We start from the raw sequence: 13,200 nt of genomic DNA on the forward strand, positions 1-13,200 counted from the left end.
TGCTGTATCATGTACCTTTCTTACAAGCAAGGAAAACAGGCTGTGTGTCATGCTCAGAGACTAATTAAATGGCTACTCAGCACCCCAGCTTCCTCAGCTAGCAAAAATCTTCAGAAAGTATTGGGAACCATTGACCTCTAGCAGTGTGTCACAGTATCACTGGTCACCATCCTCCCTAACCAAGGTCACCAAAACAATGCACAGAGACTTTCAGATTTCCTCTGAGCAGAGCGTGACAAGCAGAGCTGCCACCTTGTTCTATTTCAGAAATCTTGGGGCTTTGATAGGGCCCTGGAGGCAAAGGGAGGAAGGAGATGAGCCCATGACAGAGTGCCCTGCCATTTCTGGAGGCACATTCACTTAGACAGAGCCTTGCTGAGGGTTTGTGTTTGCTGACATCCTCTCCTCATCAAAGTGCCAATGGAAACAAGCCTGCCAGCTGAAACATCTTGTCCTTTATTCAAGGCAAAGTAAGAACCAGCCTTGCAGTGACTTTTATAACTGACTTCACTTTATTCCATTAGTTTGCACAAATGGCTGCAAGGCAGCTCTGAAAGTCACAGCCCTGGCTTCAGTGGAAGTGAAATAGAAACAGGGAGAGAGCACACAGGAGCTGCTGGTGGCAGAGGTAGCCTGCAAAGGCAGGGGTATTAATGTACCAGCAGAATAAGTACATTTCAGCAATTCCCCTGCTAATCCTCAATTCTGAAAGGTCTGTGGATGAGCTGATAATCTGTACAAAATGTACAAGGGCAGGAGGCCTGGCTGGAGTTTTGTTCTCCCTTGAGGCATCCCAAGGGATCCTCATGGAGAGATTGTTCCATCAGTTCCCATGACACAGCCCTCATTCAGGGCTGCTGGGGCAGGTGTAACTCCCAGACCACCTCTTCTCACCTGGCCTCAGTCTAGCCAAAAGGAGGTGGAGATATTTCAGGGGACAAAGGCAGGTGGCTGGGGTGACTGGGGTTGCAGAGAGGTGGCTGCTTGCCTGGGTTTGAGTCTCATGGACCTGAGTACCTGGATTAAACACACTGAAAATCATGTCATGTCTGCCACTGATTTTGCTGCTAATTCAAGATTTCTCAGTAGTTCCAGGGAACTGTCTCAAAAACAAAGGGGACATTAGACCAGTTGCATGCAGTACTAAGGAATTGCTGCAGACCTTTAGGGTCTTAGGAGACAGAGAGCTCTTAGGGCACAAAATACAGTGGATAAAAAGTGGAACTAACCTTTAAGTATGGGCTGCCTAATGTGAGGCACAGTGCAGAAAATACCACTAGCAGGATTTGGGGAAACAGACGTATTGGTGCAGCTCAGGGCATGGGGGGAAACTTTTACTTTGTGCAGACTTGGTACTTCTGAGTTCCCTTTTAATTGCAGAGAAACAGAAAAGGCTGTCAGCCAGGTCTGCCAGCATGAATACTGCAACTCCAGGAGAACTGGGGCCTTGGTGTCCCTATCTCCTGGAGCATCCTCCACCTCCTGTGGGCTGAAGAGTCACAAGGCCACACCGTGTTGCTTGTATCAATCACTTCTCCTGCTTGTATTGTGGTTTTCTCCCCAGAAAAGAGAGGTGATGGCAATGCCTTTTCTGCAAAAATGCTTTGAGATCTATAAAGGAAGAAGTGCAAGTGCAAGCTGGTAGCTGCTCACTGCTATAGCTGCCACCACTGCTGTCCTCGGGAAGGGAGGCAGGGCTGTGAGCTCTGGTCAGATGATTTGTTAGTAGTTGAATTTGCAAAGAATAATTAAATACATGCAAAGCAGAGGACAGGCATTGATTTCCTTTCATTTATTACTCAGAGTAAGTATATTAAAAAAATGTAGATGCTTTCAGATTTCAGCCATAGGGAAAAAATCTAGGAAGAGTCTGTCTCCTTCCCAACTACACAAACAAAGCTCTGTTCTATCTTTGTGCATCCAGTCTCACTTATCTGGCACTCTAAGGTGCAAATACACGGTGTGATTAGAGCTGGAGTCACAGCTTGCACAATGTCTGGTTGCGCAGAGAAGAAAAACGCAGAGCAGAAAGGCTGTGAGGTTGCAGAGGGGAAACAAGTGGACCCATGGTTATCTTGCAGACTGTGACCGCCCACTTCCAGGCTGCTTTCAGTATCTAACACCAGAGCTCTAAAAAGCTCCACGAGTACATAAGGAATTTGGATTTCCCTCTTTAACCCTGAACCTCAACCACACTGGTGCCACAGCTGGAGCTTGAATGGCCCCTCATTCTTTACAGGTGGAGCAAACCTGCTAAAGGGCCTTCTACCAGCTCATGTTCCATGACTTCTGCCAGTCAGAGGGCTGTCAAGCCTGGCTGTCACTTGTCCTGCCCTGTCCCCAGAACTGATCAGCTTTGAGAGGAGGAAAATAACTGCTTTCCCCCTTTGCTTTTATTCAGGAAGGTAAAAAAAAAAAAAAATCCAAACACAAGAAAACCCCAAAACTTACTGGCAAAATTTCAAAATTTGTGGAGTTAACTACAAGAGATCAACAGCTGCTGCTAGATTTTTTTATACTGTTTGAGACTATTCAGCACAAGGATAACAGCTGCCTCTTGCCTCTGGGAAATATCTACAAAGAAACTAGCACTCAGCTATTCAGCCAGGTGCATTTTATCAACAAAAACATCATTTGCTTCTCAAAGAAATGCTCCTAAATTTGGATTCACCTTATCAAGAGATACACAACACTGTGTGCTGCAAAGAAGGTCAGAAGAAAAATCCACCCAGACCTCATACATTAAGTACTGATCTGCGGATGGCAGGCCACTAGTGGGGAAAAAATTAAAAAATGCAATTATCAACAAGAGGAAATTAATGTTGAATGGTGCTGTGTGCAGGTACATGTGGGATGACAGTATATCCTCTGCAGTAAGCACTGTTCTACCCTATTTTTATCACTCTTCCCTGACCCAAATACAGAAAAAACAACACCCTCAAGCTGTCTGCACACAGCAGACCAGTTCTTGAAACAACACCCCTGTTGAAGCATCTGCACCCCTGACATCTGCTAACTTATATTCAGCATCTCCAGAGAAAGTGGGCAGTTTTCCAGCCTGCTGTGAAGGAGAGAGAGGATTTACTATTTTCAGTGCCCTGGATGACAGTAGTTGTGTGGCAGAAGGATGTCTGGGAGACTCGGGACTCCTGTGGGGCAGTGGGACCCAGGTTAGAGCAGGGACATCCCCATGTGAGCATTAACAAACGTGTCTTAGTGGGCTGGGGTGACATGGCCTGGACTCCCAGAGACAGACCAGAGATCAAAGTGGGCAAAGTAGCCAGGAAGGCATTAACGCAAGGATAGATAAAACAGTTGCTGAGGAAACATGAGAGGCATTTAGAGACACAGTGAGAACGCCATTTACTGAGGAACAGCCTCGGCACACCCAGGCTGGCAATCTGTGCCCACCTGCCTGAAGACAGAGACTTGAAGAAAACCCAGCACACACCGTGGTGGAGAGAGCTGCCGTGTCAACACAAAACCAGACTTTGAAACTAAAGGACAAAGCCAGCACGAGGACAAGTGGTTATAAACTGGCCGTCAGCAGTCTTAGACCGGACACTGTGAGACTGGAAGACTTGCGCACAAATAATCCCTTTCAGGAGCTTCAGGAGGGGATTTGTAGGCAGCAGTGTTTGTAATAACCGGGGTGAGCAGGCAGTGCCTGGCAGGGGTGGCTGCATGTTTGCTCCTATCCCTGCCAGGGTGTAAGACTGTGCCTTCCCTGTGGCCACCCCATGGCCACCTCATGTGCCCGGGCAGTAGCCTGTGCCCTGCTCCAGACAATGTGGTGTGAAGGGGCCGTGCTGAGGCCCGGCAGTCGCAGGGCTGTTTGCCACAGATAGAGTGGCCAAGGAGCTGGAAGGGTGCCCTGGGTGTGTCCCACTGCCTATCGCGGGGCCGTGGGCCTGGGACTGCCTTTGGCTGCCTAACCTTCTGTAAAAACAAGATGGAAAGCAATTCTTGGAAGCACTGCCCTTCTCCATGTCCTAAACCAGCAGGGGAAGGACAAAACCCCCCGATCAGCACATTGGACTTCACAAAGTGCACCTCAAGCACAAACTCAAGATTAAATTTTTCACTGAGACTTCCTATGGTCCATTGCTGTTCTGGCCATGGTTCTTTTGTTTTGTTTTGTTTTGTTTTGTTGTTGTCCTTGAAAGGAAAATCTTCTATTGTTTTACCAGTGGTACGTGGTGTTCTCAGACAGAGATAGCTTAAGTTTGGTCTTCAGGTCTTATCAACCTTGAGGTAAAAGCTTGTAGTCCCAAGCAGTGTTTGTTCTTCTAAGTGATGCAGTCAGGATCTTGCCTTTCATGCTGTCTCCTTTTCACGCATACAATTGACTTCACTGGCTGAAGTCACAGGGTTTGTACTTCTACAGACAGAAACAACTGAGAGAAGAAAAAAAAGAAAAGAAAAAAAAGGCTTGGCAAAGCATTAGTCTTGTTACATTTCTTGAAAGGAATTCTATTAACATAAGCCTCTTGCTCATTGAGCTGCTTAGTGCTTCTCCACCACTGATGTTTATGAAGGGCTTTTAAAAAACACCTTACATGCCAGCATTTATGATGATGAGTTGTACGTAAGAAATCTGCTCTATCTGAAAAATGCAGACAGATTACTTCAATTTTATGGTTTCTTAGTTGCAAAATCATTTCTTCATCAGCCACTTAATGACAGCAGCTCTAGTGTCCTGCCTGAGCAGTTTATCAGACACCTCTCAGACTCTCATCCTCAGGTATTCAACAGCAGTGGCTGAAGAAATAGCAGCTCCCCGTAAGCATCTGACAGTGCTTTCTTGGTTCTGTGCACATACCAGGCCACTTGAAGTGAGCAGGGGCTGGAGGTTTTGTAAGATTGCATCCTGATAGCTGTGGAGAACCATGTGTGGTGAGATGAAAATCAGAGCTGGGTTCTCTAGCTAAATGACGGAGCTGAATCCTGCTCCCTAAAAATCTACAGGCAATAATCCCTCTGACTGCCTGAAATGCCAAAATGGCATTAAACTATGTTTGTTTTATTTGTTCTACTAGCGGTGTTGTAAAAAGTTGAAGCCAACAAAGAAGTCAAAGCCAGGCTGCTTTCAGTTAGAAAACTGACAAGTCAGGTTAGCAATAAAAGCCTTCATGAAAGCTGAGAAACTGTGTTTCCTATTCTGCACCCCATGAAAAAACAGCAGCTAAGTGCTGCAGCTTATTTTGGGAAGTGTGCCATGCACTCCAGTTATATATAGAAAACAGGAGGTTAGGAGGTGTCCCATTTTTTTTCATGAGATTTAGGGGACCAGGTAGGAGTCTGGTGCCCAGGAACAGGAGCATGTCAGACAAAATCGGTAAACAGAGACAAAACGAAATTGCTCACACCCTGCAAGACAGCAGCCACGCATGGCAGAGAGCAAGGATCTGGAGTGGTGCAAGGAAATAGAAAGCTGGAGCCATTCCTCCCTCTTCCTTCCCAAATGACGCCTTCTTCCATCAGACAGCAATACCAGCAATAACACTACAACAGAAGCAGCTCATGGCTTCGTGCTTCAAAGTAGAACCATCTTGGTGAGATTAAAAAGTTGCAACAAGTATCAAATCAGCAAGAAAATCAGGGAGCTGCAAAAGACATTGCCAGGCGTTGCCAAAGTGGTTTTTCCACCCACAGGGAGGAGAAAAGATGAGATAAGCTGCAGCAGACAGTGATCTGCAGCCTTGAAGGGAAGAACAATGGTCCACTAAGACAACAGACACTCCCAACACACCCAGCAGCTCGTACAATGGCTGGAAGTATGAAAGTGTCTGCTGCAAAGAAACAAGAAGTGTTTAACCCTTTGACATGAGGAAAAGGGCAGCTTTCATCCACAGGAGTCACACGAGTGACTGGGGCTGCCTTGTACTCATGCAGTAGCTGGTTTCCCCAGGTGGGCCAAGACCTTGCATCCCCACGGGAGGTGAGGACCCTTCTCCCTAAAGGGTGACTTCATATGAGGAAGATGCTGAGTTCTATTTAAGGTTCACAATTGCACACAGGGAGTACAGTGAAGGTGTTTGTATGGGAAGGTGTGTATCTTACAGAAAGGCCTTGGAGAGAGCAAAGCTAACATCTCAATGTTAGCTTTTAGGGTCTTTTTAATGCCATCTCAATGTTATTTAAAAACAGAGACAATGATCTGCAAACTGCTTTATTCCTGGGCAAGGTTGTTTGTGGTGGTTTATCTTCTCAGTGACTTCATCCAGATGTGGCCAGGGTTGGAGACAAGGTGGGACACTGAAGTCAGTCTTCTAAGCTAGAACATAGATCAGGAACAGAGTACACAGAGAAAGCCTCACCTTAAAACACACCCTGCCAATCACTAATGTAAGTGATACAATGCACTGTCTACCTTAATCCAGATTATGTGAAAGAGAATGTGTTCATTGTCAATGAGTTTAAAGAAGCCTATAAAACCTCAGAGAAAGAGTGGTCTTTGTTGCATGAGAAGGCTGTCCTGCCATAAAGTACAAGGCACTCCTATTTTCAGCATTGAACATGTAAAATTAAGGATGGGTGTGGGAAGTGGGAGAAAGCTCAGCAAAGCAAAAATAAAGAAGATTTTAATGTGTTTCTAGTGAATATGGAGATCTTTTTAAGTGCCCTGTGAGAGCCCTTTGAGCAGTACTTTGTCTTCAGTAAAATGTTTGGGAATGATCTCTGAATGAGGCCTCTTCTGGAGCCCTCATTGAGTAGTTGAAATATGCCTCCTTCTCCAGCTAAAGACATTCCCTACAGTTGCCAACCTTGATAATTCAGGGAAGTTTCCATCTGAGCTCTTTCTGCGTGCTGAGTTTTCAGAAGATCGCAGGATCAGAAGGTGAACAGGAAAGGGCCAGTGGGTCACAGGGTTTTCAGGCATCCACATAGGTTTGTAGCACATCAGGATGCCTGGCTGGGCAGGAGCCACCTGGCACCTCCATTCCCAGGATGGGGCAGTAGGCACAGCTCCAGGCTGCCAAAGGTATGGTTATCTGCTCAGAAGGTTGGTTGGCACTTGGCACTGCCTTGGTCAGTGAGGCACAGTGCAAGGAGGAGGCACAGCACATGGATGCTCTCACCCTAGCTGCAGGCAGGACACAGGCAGAAGCCAGTGCCATGAGTCCTGCACTTGATGTGTAGGATCAGACAGGTCTGGGCTTATGCAGGACTATAAACTGAGCATGAGTCAACTGTGTGATGCTCTTGCAAGAAAGGTGTTCTTGGCGGTATTTATAGGACTGTAATAGCTAAAATATGAGAGGCAATTACGCCATGCTGCTAATTGCCAATGAATCCTCAGCTGTATTCCATTTTGAGGAATAGTACTTCAAGAAATATGCCTGTAGTGAGCACCAATGTCAGAACCACCTCATCAACAGAAATTTAAATAACATGTGGTGTTATTCTGCATTGGAAGACTGAAGCTGTTTGGGTGCTTAATTTATAGAAGCAAATGCTAAAAGGAAAGCTGAGGAAACGGCTATTTTCTATGAATAAAAAAAGGAATAGTTATTTATTACTAATGATTACTTAGCTATTCTCCAGATTCTTGGGAACAGAGTAAACAGAAAAAAAGAAAACAGTATTATTTAAATATTTAAATGAAGAGTCAAGCTGTTAGGAAGAACTTGCTACCTATGGAATTATTAATGACCTAGGTCAGGCTTCCTGCAGAGGATGTGGATTCTCTGAGAAGGTTACACAAATATTGGTCATTCATGATCTGTTGATATTAATCCTCTCTTAATACAAAGGTTTTAATGAGATGGTCTCCTTAGGTCCCTACCAAGCTGATTCTGTGATTTACTGCCTGCCAGGCATCTGCTTTCTGTGCTTCCTATTAAAAAATACCTTCATTTGGTGGCTGTGGGCTCCTAAAAACTATGCTCCCACACAGACAGTAAAGGCATGTTAGAGGTGCATTCTGTGTACAGTATAGTGCATCTTCTCACACCACTTGGTCTCCAAAGCCAGTTAGGAACAAGGAACAGTAACATCACCTCAGGGGTGCTATGAAATCAAACTCATCAATGTCAGTGAAATCTGCTGAGGCTGTTACAAAATTAGTAATGCTATAATCAGAGTAGTATTTCTATTATTTGCGGGAAATAATATAAATATGAACCCAGATATTGAGCTTCAAAAGAAATATTGAGTAACTTTTCATGCATTGTTAAAAAAGGGTAATCACAACCTCTGTCCTTTGGGCAGCCAAACTCAAGTGCATGTCCTAAGTTAAAGTACACTTCCTAAGTTTGGAAGGCACTTTGAGGCCATTGTGTATCAGCATTACCATCACAGCACAGCTGCCTGTCTGTAAGAATTTAACAGAACCTTACGTCTGCTCTGAAATGGATGGTGCATTAATTTCCAAAGAAGAGTAAGCTACATAGATATGTAATATGTACTAACAAATCCACAGAAGACTTAAGAATTAAGATACTCAAGGACTCAAATGTATCTTTGAGATAATCAAGTCAAAGCAATGTCTCATAGGCTTTCTATAGAAATTTTTTCTCATTTCCAGCCTGGCTAATTTATATCCATTTGTGTTTCTGCCCACACCATCCATTAGCTTAAGTAATTGCTTTTTCATCTTTGATACTTACCCTACTATTTAGAGAGAGCAATCTTATGGTTTTTAATCTTTATCAGCTTTCATTTTGCTGGGTTACAGAACCCAGCTCTTTTAATGTCTTCATTCTTCTGATAAGTTTTGCATCTCTGGTAGTCATTAAGCTTCCTTGAGTGGGAGTGACCAGAAATGCTTATGATACTTCAAAGATTATTTTCCTGCTGCCCTGTGCAATGACAGTAATGCTTCCATTTCTGTACTGAATATTGTCCTTGGTGCATTGTAGGAACATTTTTACCTTCTTTGTGGCCATACCACAGGGATTGCTGTGTAGAAATACTACAGCAAGCTCTCCATGAGGTAATGCCAAAACTGAAAGCAATACTGCAGTGACCACTCAAATTTCCATGTGAAGCTTCTGTGACTCAAGATCAATTGACCCTGCATTAAATATAAATACAGCATCTGCTAGTCCTCAGTCATATAGCATGACCCATTATAGCATCAGCCCATAGTAAGCTAGTGGGAAAGCAATTGAATCATGAATTGGTGGATGTGCTGGTGTGTGGCTACCATTGCATCACATGATGAAAAATTGCATAGTTACTGGAAGAACAGACCTACTCCATGCTCACGTCCTTGAGATGTTCAGTAACTGACTTTGCTGAATACCTCACTGAATTTATAGGAATCTCAGTCTCACAATCTTCTGAAATAAAATACAGAATTCCCATAGTTTATTCTTGTGCTGATTCAATCCATGATTATTTCCTATTACCAACTCTTCAGGGATGCTGTAATTGCTTAGCTTAGCAAAACCTGTCTAAAACGTTGTCACCTTTGACTATTATCATCCATAATTATTTGGATTAACTGATCGGGACTCAGATCCCAGCCCTGGATGAGTTCCTGGCTTAGCCTCAGACCTACCTCTCCACCAGAGTCATCTGGCTACTTAGACTCCTGGTGGAGTCTGCATATTGTTAATGGTCCTGCCCTACCCTGCTATCACAGTGGCTCCAGGCATCCTATCCCATTCTCCATCTTGTGCCTTAATTCCTTCCATCAGTTGAGTACATCAGCAGCAGTATTTTTCAGTCACTGTGCTGGCTGTTCTTCTACCCTCTCATATTGTTACAGCCTCCTTATGTCCTCTTTTCCTGTACCAGGTATGAAGCTCATAAAAGCTCTCCAGTTTGTCTTGTATCTTAACAGTCTCCTCACAATTACCAGGGACTTGTTTATTTTTGCATACATGTTCAGCAAGATGTTTTGTAGGTTATTAGATACTTTTCTGAAGAATTTAGTACTTCTAATAACTCAAATTTGAAGGCACATCTATACATTATAGCAACGTAAATTGCCCTTCTACACTAAGGTCATGCTTCATAAGCACTCTCCTGTTTTATTTGATTATTTCAAACTGGGGTGGACTTTCTCTGAGGAAGCTTGTAATCTAGTTTGGAATCTTTTGCATTTGCATAAATGAACTCATACTTCCAGCCAAATGAAATTATCAGTGATAGCTTCTGATCTAAACCTACTCACAGATGGTTTCTTCAAGCAACAACACACCTAACCATTGATACAAAAAAACCCACCTAGCAGAGGTGGACATTTTTTCCACTCTCTTTCTGCAGATCATACAAGATTGTTCAATGCTACAATATCCAAATGGCAGAGCAGGCTGGGCATGAAGATGATGCCATGAAGAAAGTACTAAAAAGAAATAGTTAATTATTTTACAACAACATTGCTACAGACGTGATATTAATTTTTTTTAGACTTTCTTTAAAACAATCCATCAAACAATGCACCTTTACTGACTCCTAATTCAGGATGTGAGTTTTAGCCTTAGATATGTTTGGAACTGGAGAACTCCTGAAAAAAATGAAAAGACTATTAAGGATTTGTTTTGGATTCAGAGACCAGAGATTTTCAAAAGAACTCAGCCTGTTTGAGTATATTTGCTTGTTAGCCAAGCAAAACAGGAGCTGAGAGGCAATTCAGCTGTGGCCTATAATCTAGACTAGACACTAGTGGAGAAGAAAAGCTTCTCATGAATATGTTTGTGATGGAAATTAGAAGGTTACTCAATCCTCACAGTAATGATGCTTTGGCAAAACCTTTCACGGGTAGAATGAAGTGAAGCCATTTTAAGTTACAGCTTGATTAGCTCCAAGGATGATCCCATGGTTATCTGTGACAAGAAATGAGAGGGTGTGTGGACCAATGGATGGGTTCCTTTTCAAAACACAGCCTTATTTGTCACAGTGGGATGCTGAGTATTCCAGAACATCTGGCTTGTGTCTGAACATCTGGCCCTCAGATGCCTGCAAGTGAGCAGAGGCCGTTTATTAATAGTCAGTCAGTGGAGTCCTTCAAGCCTCTTTTTCATGTGGCATTAACATGAGGCACCTGGCATGTAAGAAATAGGCATTCTATCATAATCATAGACTACAGATTGATTTGAAGAAAACAATGTTATGAAGAATTTTCTTTCAGAAGAGCTAAGAAATTCAGCATAAAGAATTACATGAATGATACTTTACTCAAATTGCTTATAGTTACTGTATTATCCCTTCCAGGCACCAGTTTATTACAGGATCTAGCCTTCGTGTTGCACACTATCTTCTGCAAGGCATGCTGATACTCTAAGTGCATGCTAAGAGCTGCCATGACCAGACATTTCAAAGAAAATTAGGGTAATTATAGCATCCCTAGAGATGGGTGGCACCATCTTGCCCAAGGGCACACCAAAGGTAACCCCTGTCAGCTAATTGAGTTTGGACTGTGCCTGAGAGGAGCACTTAGGATTGACTTAAGGTGGAAAATAATGTTGAACTGCAGGGTGTAGACTAGGTATAGCTAGAATAAGGCAAAGAGGGACCTTCTTTTTGCTTGATTTTTTTAATGCTGTAAAACTAAAAGAAGTTGGTCAAACAACAGCCTGACAACTTAACTAGGTTTTTTGTTTTGTTTTTCTGTAGCCTTTTTTTGTCTCTGTTTCTCTGGGGGTTTGATTTGGCTTATAGACCTCTCAGTGGTCATGATCACAGATTGGCCTTGGCTACCTGTTCCAGAGTCAATACAGGTGGGGAGTAAGACAGGGCCTTATTAAAGTCATTGTACTATGTTGTTGATTCCTTCCCTCATAAGATGCTTTTGATTAGCTGCCTGAAATACAGGTTTCACAAGGAACTTCAGTGGCACAGAGATTTGTCTGGCAAAACTATTTAAGGAGAAATGACCCAATTAGGAAACTCATTGTGCTTTTCTATTTCTAATGGCAAACTTGGCTATGGTTTATGTTCTGTAGGAAGAGTTTATGGTCTTACAAAGGGTCCTCATTGTTTCTGTATTGACAGAAAGTGCAATTCATGCATTCATCTGTGTTTGGCTGTGCCCAGAAGCAAATGCTGCAGAGGAAAAGGATAAACATTCAGCTGACCTGGACATGCCTACCAGTATAGCTGAAAGCAGCATGTACATTATTGTTTCATGTGGCAAAACAGAATGATATCCAGATCAGTCAATAACTACTACACGCCCCACTCTGGCTCAGCAAAAGCTTTAAATGTGATTTCTTTGTTTGATCTAGAACAAAAAGTCCAACAGTATTTCAGGGAATATTACCCCAAAAATCCACTTCTGCAATAAAAGCTCATAAGCAATGGGGGAAAGGCACACAGCTTGCTCAAAACGAGCTCTGAACAGTTGGTCATGTCTGCTAGCAGTTTCCTCCAGCAGGAATGTTTTCCCAGATCCTGCCATTTAAATGTCTCCTGCAAGCAGCCAGCTTAAACTCCCAGGCCTTTGATCTGTGAGTTCAGTACTGAAGTCCTTCTACTCCTTTGAGTTCTCAGCTAAGAATTCTCCAAATGAGAGGATATGCCAATAGAAATACAGTTTTCCCAGTTAAGCCATTGCAAGCACAAAAATCTGCCTGTGCCAAACACACACACAGAAAATTCTCAGCAAGAGAAATTCTCTCCTTTGACAAGCAAACAGCTTATCAGTTCAACAGCTGGCTGAGCAACACCTAGGGCCATTGCCCAGATTATTTACTGATCTTTGAAAATACACCTCCTTTCATGTTAACACTGACTAATGATAACTTGACAGATGTTAATACTATATTGTTACAAGGGAGAGCAAGAAGATACAGAGAACTTGTTACCTCTACAAACAGTCAACCTTTAAAAACCTTATTTTTTTAATGTTTTCTGGTTACAGCTTCTCCAGCTGGTGCATAGTATTTCAGTATTACCACTGGAGCTTCATATTGCAGGAACAGTTACTATGTAACACAAAAGACCAATGGAAAGCAATTGATTTATTTTCTGTATGATTCATTCGTGTTGTCTTCATCATACCCCATTACTAAAAGCATCAAATTCTCACTTGTCTGTAGGAGTTGATACTGCCACTTTCTCCTCCAGAAATTTAACTCTGCAGAAGGTTGCTCTAACGCTACGGAAAATCTTACAGCTTGCTCCCTAGCCCACGGCCACATGACCCACCCATTCTGTTGGCAGTAGTTCGGGCCCACGTGCATTTTACAAGCCAATCTAACTCACTAGACCCACAGAAAACTCCCTTCTCCATTTCTGCTAAGTTTG

This window comes from Calypte anna, chromosome 5A (genome assembly GCF_003957555.1).
Source record: "Calypte anna isolate BGI_N300 chromosome 5A, bCalAnn1_v1.p, whole genome shotgun sequence".
NCBI classification, from domain to species: Eukaryota; Metazoa; Chordata; class Aves; order Apodiformes; family Trochilidae; genus Calypte; species Calypte anna.